General features: G+C 46.9%; 1 protein-coding gene across 5 annotated transcripts in view; it reads left to right on the forward strand.

Annotated features, from left to right (window-relative positions):
• The window catches only part of Dpf3 (double PHD fingers 3), a 270,465-nt gene that overhangs the window by 17,046 nt on the left and 240,154 nt on the right, over positions 1-13,265 (forward strand). The gene's annotated exons all lie outside the window — the stretch shown is intronic.

The raw sequence follows: 13,265 nt of genomic DNA on the forward strand, positions 1-13,265 counted from the left end.
TTGTGACCAATTAAGCATGAATTTGAGCTGTTCGCCAGAGCACGGAGACTCAGTGGTGGCTACACCACTGAGGGTAAGGACTCCCCCTCCTCCAGTATCGCTCCTCCTGTCAGGCTCCTCCTGACAGCCGATCGGATCGTTCCTCAGGGAGTAGTCTTTTCAGGCAGAAGCTCGGAGGTTGATGAGTGTCTGTGGCACTCTACCCTGGCTGGTTCATCTAGTGTACCTCAGAATCCAAGCGTTGTTGGGCCTGGTTAGTGCTTTATGGGAGAGAAAGGAGAGCAATGGGTGAGATGAGGAGAGATAAAGAGGAGGTGGCCTCCCATCTACCTTTAGGACTCTGGGAACTGGGCAGGCTCCATAGAAAGTAAGATTAGAGGACATCACATTGGGAAGAAAGGTGAATGAAGATTTTGAAAGCATTTGCGTGACTCCATCGAGGACCCCCTTTATTTTCTGGGACAGGGAAGATGAGGTGAGAAGGAACACGGGAAAGACAGAAAAATGTGGGATGTCCAGGCTCTAAGCATGCATCTGTTTGGAGCAGTTCCTGGAAAGCACTCAAATGTAGGCACCTATGGGGTGCTGGCTGGTAGGTTCTAATTCCTGGTCTTTCCAATAGCTCACAGAAGGGTTAAACTGGATCTAGGTCCTGGGTCCCTTTGTTATGTGTTCTTTTTTTAAAAAGCAATTTAAAAATTACGTGTGTGTGTGTATTTATGTGTATGTACTACAGCTTGTATGTGGATGACTTTGTGGGAGTTGGTTCTTCTTGCTCAACCATGTGGATCTGGGGATTGAACCCAGGTCTTGGTAGCAATCCACTTTCCCCACTGAACTATCTTTCCTGCCCCTGTTGTGCTTCTGAGTACTTTCCAGGGTGGCTTTCAGGGGAAGCAGAGATTACCGAGATGTACCACCAGGCCTGCCCTGGTGTGAGCCATCAGTCCCTCTGGATTTGGGACAGTCCTGTCTGCAAAGATAATCTTGCTACAAAGGGCAGAGCTTGAGAGGAAGAGTCCAACCAAGTACTGGATGAAAGAGTTAGATGTGGGGCTGGACACGATGGTGCAAACCTTTAATCTCCGCACTCAGGAGGCAGAGGCAGGCCAGCCTGGTCTACATAAGGAGCTCGGGGACAGCCAGGGCTACACAGGGAGACCTTTTCTTAAAAAACAAAAAAGCGCCAGGCAGTGGTGGCATACACTTTTAATCCCAGAAGAGGCAGGCAGATCTCTGTATTTGAGGCCAGCCTGGTCTACAGAGCAAGTTCCAGGACGACCAGGGCTACACAAAGAAAGTCTGTATTGAAAAAAAAAAAAAAAAAAAAAAAAAAAGGTTAAATATCTCCCTCTTCTGTAGTTCTAGTCTTTGCTTTTATTTTATTTATTTTTTAAAAATAAGACAAAGTCTCATGTAATCACTTCTGACCCTCATGGCTCTCCCTCCTAATTGTTAGGATTGCAGGTGTGAGCCACCCTGTCCAGCTATTGTCCAGCTAGGTACTTAATACCTAGAAATGGTTCTAATAAATACATTATGAAGATGCATCCCAGGGCTGTGGGTGTGGTTAGTTGTATTTGCCCAGCTTGTATGAATCCCTGGGTTCTGTCTCTATCACATAAACCAATGGTACCAACTACATTCCTGTGATTCCAGCGGTTGGTCCAGACCGCCAAGGTCATCCTAAGCTATACAGTGGATCTGAGGCCAGCTTGGGCTACATGAACCATGTCTCAATCAATCAATCAATCATCAATCAATCCAGCATAGAGATGTGAACCCTCTATCTTCAAGCCTGGCATCAAGGTTGAGTTTTCGAATGAGTTCTTATGGTTCACAAAGAACAGGGCTAAAGGTGGTGCCTCCCCAGCCCCAGCCAGGCACCTTTAACCGTCCAACCGTCTAATAGCATCCAGCTCCGTCATCCCACAGACAGCTGGTTTTCAGGCAGAGGCTTGTCTTATGCACACGGAGGGCTCTGTAAGCTTAGATATGGAGTCAGGCCCAGGGGAGCAGCTGTCACATCAACTATAGCTTGGGGGCAGACTGAAGGGCCAGAGCCTGGGTTCAAATCTGACCTTTGTGACTGAAGGCAGGTTTCTAATCCCTGTGCCTCGGTTTCTTTGTCTGTGGAGTGTGACCTGTCATTCTGGCTTCATCGGGTTGGTGGAAGACTGAAGTACGTCAGTGTATGTAAGGTCCTTAGAGGAGCTGACACATGTCACCTTGGGATAATTGTTGGCAGTGCTCTGTTTTCATCTTTCAAATGGAAAGGCACACTAGTTGAGACCCTCACCACCTGGTGCACGTTGGCATTTTAAAAGAAATGAAACACGTAGGAGAAATTATAATTTTGCTGGAATTTCTAGATGATGGTGATGATGACTGATTATTAGGTTAGACCAGGCTTGCCTCCAATTCTGTAGAGTTGAGACTGACCTTGAACTCCTGAGCTTCCAGCCTCTACTTCCTGCTTCTTCCTCTAGTGTGTTGGGATTATAGGTGGAGTACAGCACACCTGGTTAGTATTAATTAATTAATTTTTACTAGAATAAGCTACAAGAGACTTTGAGGAAGATTTATCTCTATTATTTACGAACTAGTTAATTGCTGTTGATATTGGGTCCCTGTGGAAAAAAAAAACACAAATTTCACAGACCCTGGCAGCAGCTCACAGAGGAGTAGTGACCCTGGTTGACTGCCTGGGCTCCTAAGATCAGCTTCCATGCATCCTGTGGCTGCCTCCTCCATGGGGAGGAGGGTTCTTCCTGCATGGATGAACTCTGCCCTCCTGTCTCAAGCTAGAAAGGCCTGAAAGTCCCTCAGACCCCAGGGAGGGGGTGGGGGAAGAGTCAGGTTGTGAGCTTATCTGCCTGGTTAGGGATGTGTTGCTGCAGTCATTATCTGGGTAATACAGAGCCCGCTGGGGCACCCTGCTATTTCTTAACCTCCTTGGCTGGCTGGTGTGTGAATTTGAGTTTCCAGAACATTCTTTTGGGAAGCAGGGCTCCACTCTGCTTGACAAGCTGGCATGCCAAACACCAGACCCCTGTGTTATTTTTAACTGTCCAGAGGGCCCCCCCCCCCCAATGGTATAATTGATGAGACTCCGTGGCCCAGACCGAGAATCCAAACTTAAGCTTGGTTTGTATCCCTTGAATGGGCATGTGTCTGATAACCTAAGAGAAAAGCCACCCTGTTTTTCTGGGTCGACTGTTCTAAATCTCCCTGTCTACCGCAGCCCTCACAGGCCTCCAGGGAAGAGAGATCTCGGATAACCCGAGCTTCATGTCCAGCTGGGGTGGAGGGAGGGCTATGTAGCTGTTGTCTGTGTCCTTCTCCTCCCTCCCTCTTTCTGAGTCTTGATAACTAGGAACAAAGGTGCATTTCAGAGAGCTTAAACAGGATACTCTGGAGGTTGCCACTCCTGTCTCTGTCTCTTCTCTTGACCCTCTTTTTTGCCCCCCCCCTTACTCCCAGAGGGGTAAGCTACCTTCTTACTGCCCTCCAGGGATAGTCCCAGAGAGTGGCTCTTGTATAAGAGAGGAAACTATGGAGGTGTCTGGTGACAACTGAGAAAAATTTCAGTTCCCCATGTCCAGAGGAGAATGCTGTGTCTCTCACAGACCTGTCTCAGGCTTCACACGTCTATGGCTTTATTTTCTCTTTCCCCACTGTCCCTCTGGGCAGCAACATGAGACACTCTTGTCCAACTATTGAGTACACACATTGTACCAGCTACATTAGCCCTGTGCGTTCAGTGGTAAATCAAACCAATGCAGGCCCTGTCTTCATAGAGCTTGGGGTTTGATTGGGAAGACAGTTACCAATCCCATAATCTCACAGCTATAGAAGTAAAAATGAAATCTGTGTTCTGTTGAAAAGTCTACGAAGACAAAAGAGTGTAGTCCAGAGAACTGTTTTGGTTTCATGTGCTGAGGGAAAGTTTCCCTGAGGAGGGAACAGCTCCTGTCTAGTCGTGAGAATAGATGTGCAAAGGTCCGGTGGCCTGCTGGAAGACCGGTGGAAAATAGTGAGGCTGAAACACTGGAGAAGGCAGGAAGCCTGGTCATGGTGTGGTAAGGACTGTGAACTTTATCCTAAAAAGCAGGAAGCATGGAAAGATTGAAGGTAGGAAGCACTTGATCCAGTTCATATTCTAAATATTCCCTCCCAGCTATGGAGAGATTTAGCAATGGTGGCTGGGAAGGACAGGATGAGCAAGTTCTGGGGAGGTGTTTCTGGGTTAAATTTAGAATATAAAAAGAGATCTAATCTTGAGCCTGAAGGACAAGACATTATCTGGAGAAGGCTTTGGCCCCTGGGCTTTGCCTGCACCGGCTGGCTTCCCTTCCTCTTGTCCTTTGAGTCCATGCGCTTGAAATGAGCTGACACCCCTTCCCCATCCTTGGAAGATTTTTGCCATTTTCCTTTGGTGTAGAGTCAAGCAGATAGCTTCCCTCTGCTGGTCCTGCTGCCTGCCCCAGCTGTCCTTTGTGCTCTCACAGTGCTGAGGATGTCTGAGACTGAGGGAATAGGTAGATCCCTCTGCTATGTGATTCCTATGCCCGAAGCACTTGGAGCACAGTTCTGCCCAGCTCTGCATTGGGAGATGGCAGTGCTTCCCATGGGGCCATAGGCCAGTGCTTGGAGTTCTAGGTTGGCACCACACAGTAATACAACTGAGGAGACCAGGGCTCGGAACGCTGAGGTATCCTAGTCAACAGCTACCAAGTGTCAGAGTTGGGGGAGGAGGAAGCACAAAGCCGGATGTCTGACTTTAAGTGCAGGTCCTGCTCGCTGACCCATGGAGTTTGCACCTATGGACCAACCAACTGTGGCTAGAAAATATCCAGGAAGGAAATTACATTTTATACTGAGGACATGCAGATCTTCCCCTGTCATCCTCTCCTTGCTTCCCTTCTCTTCTTTCCTTCTCATTATGTACTTGTTTGTATTATTACCACCACCACTACTAGTACTCCCCCTCCTCTTATTATTATTATTTTGGATAGAGTCTTGCTATGTAGTCCTAGCTAGCCCAGAACTCATTACATAGCCTAGGATAGATAGCCTTGAATTTATAGCAATCCTCCTACCTTCTAAGCGCTGGGATTACGGACATGTGCCACGGTGCCTGGTTCTCTTGTTATTTACTACACAGTACAACTTATACTGTATTTGGTCTTCCAAGTAAATTAGAGCACTGATTTCAAGAATGTGGGAGCATGTGTGGTAGTTGTTTGTGAATACCATGTGTGCTGGCTAGTGTTCTCTCTCTCTTTCTCTCTCTCTCTCTCTTTCTCTCTCATCAAAGCAATCTAGAATCATCACCGAAGGGAGAACCTTAGTTGACACCCCCATCACATTGGCCTGTAGACAAGTCTGTGGAACATTTTCTGGACCGATGTTTGATATGGGAGGACGAGCTCACTCTGGGCGGTGCTATCCCCTGGGCACAAGGCTGTAGAAGACAGCAGGGTGAGCAAACCAAACCATGGGCAGCAAGTCATTAAGAATCATTCCTTCACTTCCTGCCTCCAGATTCTTGTCCTGACTTCCCCTCACGGTAGACTAAGACAATGAGCTGAACTCAACCCTTCCCTCCCCTAAGTCACTGCTGCTCATACTGTTTATTGCAGTAATAGAGAGTAGACGAAGACACCAGCTCATAGAAGGAACATCCATAGAGTTTGGTATCACAGGGGTGCTAGAACTAACTAGTCCCCTAGATCACAAGGGCTAATTCTATCCCATGTTACCTTTTCTTCTTCACACTCTTTCTCAGTGAGCAGGGTCAATCACACTTTTTTTTTTTTTTAAAACTTTTGAAACCATTTCCAGACACAGCTTTTCTTTATTTAAAAAAGGCTGAGTACCGCTGTGGTCCTGGTTGACCCAGAACACTTGATTGTGCTGCCTCCGACCCCTACCCTCAAACCCATGTGATCAGCCATGTGATCACAGGTATGGCCTATCATACCTGGCTGTGGTTAGAATCTTTTGAGGACTCACGGGGGGCTCAATCTGCAAAGTAGATTTCCACTTAGTACAGGGTAGAGCAGGAGCTGGCCATTCCTACTAGAATTGAAAAATTCCAAACCTATACAAAGGAGACGAGATGGCACAAGAGACCCTCACCCACACCAATTTTCAGAGAGGTGTGGGAGGCATCTTTGTATTCTTTCAGACCTTCCCCAGGGATGCTCTTGTTTTTAGGTTCTTGGAGTGATGCAGCCTAGAGGAAGACAGATGTACAGGGAGAAGCCAAAGCTCTGGAGCTGCCCGACAGCTGTTGACCAGAGAGGGAGGCGGTCATTTTGACTCACCCTTCTTCAGCAGTCCAGCTCACAGGCAGACCTCCTGTTCAGGATGGAAGGCGGCTCTAGGAAATGCTTTAGATGGCTGTGGGTGCTCTCCCTGCCTGGACATGCAACAAAAGTCTGGCCAGGTCAGCATTAGCCCTGGGGCATCATCCAGTCCCACCATGAGGGTGGGGGCAGGCCCGAGATGGAGCGCTAACTCTAGTGAGGCCCACCTATGTGACGGATTGCCTCAACAGTTTTCTAGCTTGGAATAACCTACAAAGGGCCCCTTGAAGTAGTGGTATTTAGTCAGATGGCCTTTGCTTCATTTTTATGCAAAAGATCTTTTGGGTAGCCTGGAGGTTTTATCACACGGAGGAAAGGAACGTACTTTAGCATGTGATCCTGTAGGTCTAAGATGGGCCCCACTTTCGGTCTCTCTGATTCAGCCTGCCTTGGACGTCCATGGCCAAATGTGACTCAGGGGTGGTCCAGTGACTGTGAGGGGATTTCAGGGAAAGCAGAATCAGTTTGCTGATTCATTTCATGGGGTGGGTGTAGGGGAGCTGGGCTGAGAAGGTCCCTAACGTGTGAGAAGAAAAAGCTCAAGGGTGGAAGAGATGGAACCAGACTCAGCAGGGCCACTGCACAGCTCGCTATCTGGAAGGCTCTGTTCATCACAGTGAGGGGTTGGGTACCAAAAAGAGAAGTGAGTTTGTGTTCTTTGGGTGTTTTCTGTCTACAAGACGAGATACAAATAGTGAAAATGTCAGCCGAAGACTTTGGGAGTATATGTCGTGAGTCAACAAAAACCCTTGTGTGGCACATGTCTGCAAGTTTAGTCTTGAACTTGGAGGCGGGAGGATCAGGAGATTGAAGTCATCATTGGTTATATACTGAGCTTAAGGCCAGCCTGGGATTCATGAAACCCAGGCTCAAAACAAAACACCAGGAAATACCCATCCCATTCATCCAGTGGAAGCCAAGAAACAGAAAAAGAAGAACATAGTGAATATATAAAAATTATGTATACTTACTTTTTTTGTTTCTTTTTTGGTTTTTCGAGACAGGGTTTCTCTATGTAGCCCTGGCTGTCCTGGAACTCACTCTGTAGACCAGGCTGGCCTCGAACTCAGGAATCCGCCTGCCTCTGCCTCCCAAGTGCTGGGATTAAAGGCGTGCGCCACCACTGCCCGGCACACTTACTTTTACAATTTTTATGTCTTTCTGTGTACATCTGTGTGCATGTACCATGGTACCCTGGTGGAGGGCAGAGGACAACCTGGCTATATCACTTTTCTTCTTCCATAATGTGGGCTGAGGGCTTAAACTCAGGTCGTAAAGCTTGCTGGTAAACCACTTTATCCACTGAGCTAACTTCCCAGCCCCCAAGTATTCACCTGTGTACAGATGAGAAAACTCTAAGTTAAAGCACCTTATTCAAGACCTCATGGCTGGCATGTGTGGAGCCAAGCCATGTGGCCATGAACCCCACCTTCCAACCCCTCGACAGCCTAGGTGGCTTACAACTGCCTCTAACCAAAGTTCCAGAGGATGAAATGCCCTCTTCTGACCTCCATGGGCATCTGCATGAATGCGTCTCACACACACAAACAAGCAGGTACACACACACACACACACACACACACACACACACACACACACATGAATTAAAAACCCAAACAAACAAACCCCACTTACCTGCATGGCAGGATGGAGGTTGTGTGGCTACTTTACCTGTTGGCTTGAGTGGAGAAGCTAAAGCAGCCGGGGTGCAGGTGGGATTGTGCCTACTCAACCCAAGGGACAATAACTCACAGCTTTATCACACTTGAGATCAAATAAACACTGGAGAAGCCCATCTCATAGCAAGTTGGGGCAGAGAGATCCTGGAGCCGTGCTTAGGGCTCTTTTGTTGGTTTTGTCCCCCAGCAAGGACATAAAGCACCAGCAACAGATAACATTGGTTGAGTGTGCAGGTGTGTGCAAAAGCCTTAGGCCATCTCTGGCTCCTCTTTCTCTTTTCCTCACCCACATTTAGCCCTAAGTGTTTTGTGTGAGTTGGCCAGGAGGAGTTACAGGCTAGTACTGGGCATTGCACATTGAATGTACCTTCTGCACACTTCCATCCTCTCTCGTGGCAGCTGTCACACGCTTTCCCATTTACTGAGAACCTTTGCTGACCCTCTCACCTTTAGCCACTGAGTTTCGCCTCAGACTCATTCAAGAAAAGGGAAGCCCAGAAGCAGGAACTTTCCTGTCGCCCATGTTCTCTGCTTTACAATGCCACAAGCGCCCCGTTCAGGAGCATTTTCCTTGGGCACCCAGCTGGTAATATCGTTCCCAGTGTCACATTTCTATGATCTGGTCTGATGACATCAGAGGTTGCTGTGTCTTTCCATTTGGAATTATGGTTCGTGGCTTCAGAGACTCAACTTGTCATTGTCATCCAAAGCCTGAATGGCTCTTAGTGTAAGGAGTAAATGCTGTAATTCCCATGGGCCAGCACCCAACGATCCCATTTTATCCATACAGGGTGATCCTGCTGCCTGCTACCTGCCCCCACCCCATTTTATATCCTAAAGGCTGCTAACCCTCTTCAGACCTCACTATGACCTAAACAAAAGCCTTGGGGCCATCTTTGGCTCTTCTTTCCCTTTTTCTCACCCACATTTAGCCCTGAGTTTTTTTGTGTGTGTTGGCTAGGAGGGGTTATGGGCTAGTACTGGGCATTGTTTAATCACAGGGCTTTACTCAAGGCAAGCACTTAACCCCTAAGCTACACCCCTAGTCCACTTATTTTCATCTTACAGTCTCACTATTAGTCTAGGCTGTCCTTGAAATCACTCTGTAGTCCTGGAGGGCCTTGAACTTGGGATCCTCCTGTCTTAGCCTTCTGAGTATAGCTGGAGTTACAGCCCTGAGTTATCCATGCCTGCCTCCAAAGGCCTATTGACTTATCTTGATCACCTCTGGATTCTGTCCTCCACGCTGGTCACTTGTCATTGAGACCACAATATGACCCATGGGACCACTGGCTAGAGCTACTTAATTTATCCCATTAGGTCATTGCCTTCATAGGGAGAGCTGTGCACAGAAAAGTTCCATTACGTCATCAGTGGTCCTGCTGATTATAGGGCTTATCCATCCATTCTTCCATCATCCACCTACCATTTGTTGAGTGGCAGCCCGGTGCAGGTCTGTGGGAGGGGCTGGGGTAGGGTAGCCAAAAGTACAATCTTTCCTTTCCTATCAATTTTTAATCCCATAGAAAGGGACAGAAATAAACAACCCAAATCTCAGAAGCATTATGGGTACTTTTTGTTCATTTACCCATCAATTATTAATGACTTCCCACTATGTGCCAAGCTCTGTAGGTGCTGGGATATAGCAGCAAACAAAACACAGTCCCTGCCGGAAGGCTCACATTCTAGTGGGGGAGACCGGCAGTGGCTATGTACACAGTGGGGATGGTGTGCAGGGAAACAAAGCTAGGCCAGGGGCACATGCGTGTGGGTTTGCCCCTATGTAGAGGGTGCTCTTAGATGCTGCGGCTGAAAGTGTTTACTGAGCTGACATGCGCAGATATTGGGGGACTAGTGTTTCTAGCTTAGGAAGCTGCTGATACCTTGTGCTGATGTCCTGAGCACACCTGTTAGGGTGTGCGGCAGAGCAAAGGAGAAGGGAGTGGGTGGCACTTCCTGAACATTACCTGGGACTCTGAGACCCCAAATCAGCCTTCCATTCTATGCCCTGTCCTGGGCTCTGAGGTTGAGTCCTACTCAGTCCTGTACTTCCCACCCGCAGGGAAGTTCTTAAGAACCTGTTCTTAAGAACCCTCCAGCATGTCTGCACCCCCCCCCCCCGCACCCCCTTCCCCCACCCCTCTCCCTCATGGACTCCCCCAGTCTCTGCTCTTCTCCAAGGCTTTCTTCAGGCAGAACTGGCCACATCTGGACAGGTCTCAGTTCCTGCTTTGAGCATGCACACTCAGCATGGTAGCTTCCGGGTGTCAGTGCCACCTGTGGGAGCTCCTTGAGTCTTACTAGATGAGTTTTAGCTTTTAGTCCACTGGGCACACAGTAGGTGGGTTGGTGCATATTCAAAGCAAGTGCTTTTGGAAAACAGCTCGCTTTGTCATTAGCTGTCACTAGGATAGAAGTGCAGGCAGATGCATGTTTTCCCCCCATACACAAAACAGTTGCTGGTTTTTTTTTTTTTTTTTTTTTTTTTGAGTCTTAAAGTTCCAATGTGAGCAACAGCATCATGAAATTAATTTGTCACTGCTGCCACCCTCAGCTGACTCACACTGGGAGAAGGAGTCTCTGAGAGTGTGTGTCTCATCTATGTGCTAATTTCTCTTCCTTTCCTGCAATCACCTTCGGGTCAGTGGCACCTGTACCTCCTTCTGTCTTCACCGAGCAGGTGATTTCCATCTCTGGGACCAGGAGAGAGAACACCCTTCCCCCTAACCCCCCACAGAGACAGAGAGACAGAGAGGAGATACAAACATACATACATATATACATGCGCACACATACAGACCTACACATAGGCAGATAGACAAAGAAACACACATACACAGAAACATACAGATACACACACAGTCAGAGCAATAGACATACATGCACACACACACATATGAACACACATATAGATATACATACAAGCATACAGGCATACATATAGACACATATACAGAGAAACATGCATACACAGAAACATACAGATACACACAGACACACTCAGTAATAGACACACACATACACACAGCACATGCACATAAATAAATAAATACACAGAAACACAGACACATAAGACAATGAACTGAATCGTGTATCTCTGTATCTTGAAGGGGGTTACAAAGTATACCTTTCTTGAGGCTGCAGAGATGGCTCGGCAGTTGAGAGTGCTGGCTGTTCTTCCAGAACACCCATGTGATGACTCACAGTCATTTGTAACTCCAGTTCTAGCCGATCCAGCATCTTCTTTGGACCTCCCCAGACACACAAGAACACACAAGGTGCACATACACAGCACAGGCAAAACACTCATCCACATAAAAATAAAACTGCAATAAAAAATACCCTTGCTGGGGGTGGGGGCTACTATACCGAGAAGTTCTTCTTAATTAAACACCCAGCCCCTTTGTAGAGCTGGACCTGCAACAGTGAATGAAATGGACAGAGTCCTTGCCACCATGGAGCTTGTGTGTCAGCCCTGCTCTCAGGAGAGATTCTCAGTAAATAAGAGAGCTGTCAAGAAGTCTAAGGAGAAACTATCAAGAGCCGGAACTCAAATAAAGAGTACTGAGGATAAGGATTTAAAACAAAGTGACCAGGGAGGACCTCGCTAAACCTGTCTTTTTTAAGATCATCTGTAGGAGGGGATTCAGGCAGCCGACCATAATGGGGTCTGAGGTGGAAGTAAGAGCTGTTGTTTTGTGGAATGAGAATATGGGCGTGGCTGAAGCAGGGGTGGGGTGGAGCTTATCTGTAGAGTTGGGAACCACTGGAAGGCCTTAACAGCATCACCACTGCTGAGAGGAGACTAGTGGGGGAGGATTAGAGGAGACTGGAGTAGAACCGGGAGATTGGCTAAGGGGGACCGAGCTGAGTTCTAGGTGGGAACAGAAACATTGGCTTCTACGTTTTGAGCCAGATGCTAGGACTTGTAAAGGAATTGTGTTCGGAGAGTGACAAAAAGAGAGATCGCTGGTGACCCCACAGCACTGGGGCTGAGGAGGTTGGAGATGAGCTGGTAAGTACTGCGGGTGGGCTCTACTTTGTACTTAAACCTTGGGGTTTCGGAAGTGCTGGTTTCACTTCAGTTGAAGATGTTTGGTAGGCAGTGGTGGTGTTGAGCCCGTCTTTGTTGAGTCTCCATTTGGGGAGATTGGGGCACTGACCCAGCGAGTCTCATTGTTACCCTGTGTAAATGAATTACTCTAAAGGTACAGCGAACTAGCCAGGCACTGCACTTTAATCCTATTTTATGTCTTAAGGTGTTTTTAGAATCAGTCCAAGAACTGTTTACCAGCACCAATGATGTATGCCGGTGCTGAAGGGATAGCTCAGTAGTCCTCCAACATCCGGTCTGAAACGGAGCATGCTCAGATAGGCGAGTCTCTGGGCAAAAGTGCCCAAAGCATGTCTTTTCACTAGATTGATGCTAAGTTAATGGCCAATACAGTACAGACTCTGCATATGATGAAATACGTTAAAAACTTCAAAATCTTTACTCATAACATTCTATTTCCATTATTGTGATAAATTAGAAAAAATTGAAAATGATTGTGTTTTTTTTTTCCGAAAATGATTTCTCCCCTTCCTCCATTGAGAAATATGCACCAAGTGCAGATATTAGTAAGTGTCATTTCATGACCTAGCACGCTCATAGGAGGTGGCTGTAATATTATCAAGATCAAATAAGTTTTCCCTCATAGGAAAATGCTAGAATCATGTACATGTATTCAAATTTACTTAGTTTGTCCTCAAAAGTGCTTGAATTAGTGTTGAGCATATAACACTAAGCAAATGAATTAAATAAGCCAATTATTAATTCCGGAGAGCACAAGTTATCCAGCGGAGAAAATGTAATCACAGAATACTATATGTCAACTCTGAACAGAATTTATATAATCACAGCCACAGAAACAGTAATCATCAAGGAAATAAACATCCATTTAATTTAATATATATATACACACACACACACACTGAGAGGAAGACAGGGAAGAGAGCAAGATGGATGGATGGATGGATGGATGGATTGGTGGGCAGACAGACAGACAGACAGACAAGTTGTAGGCAGGCAGCTAGAAAACCAGAGACTGTGGAGAAAGAAAGTGTATGTGTGTGATAGAGACAGGCAAGTTCGTTTTCCCTTTTAGGAAGGTAATAATTGAAAAGTCAAAAACTAGCAGTTAAAAATAGGTTACACTGAGAGGTGTATGCA

The sequence above is a fragment of the Arvicanthis niloticus genome, chromosome 23, assembly GCF_011762505.2.
Source record: "Arvicanthis niloticus isolate mArvNil1 chromosome 23, mArvNil1.pat.X, whole genome shotgun sequence".
Classification (NCBI taxonomy): Eukaryota; Metazoa; Chordata; class Mammalia; order Rodentia; family Muridae; genus Arvicanthis; species Arvicanthis niloticus.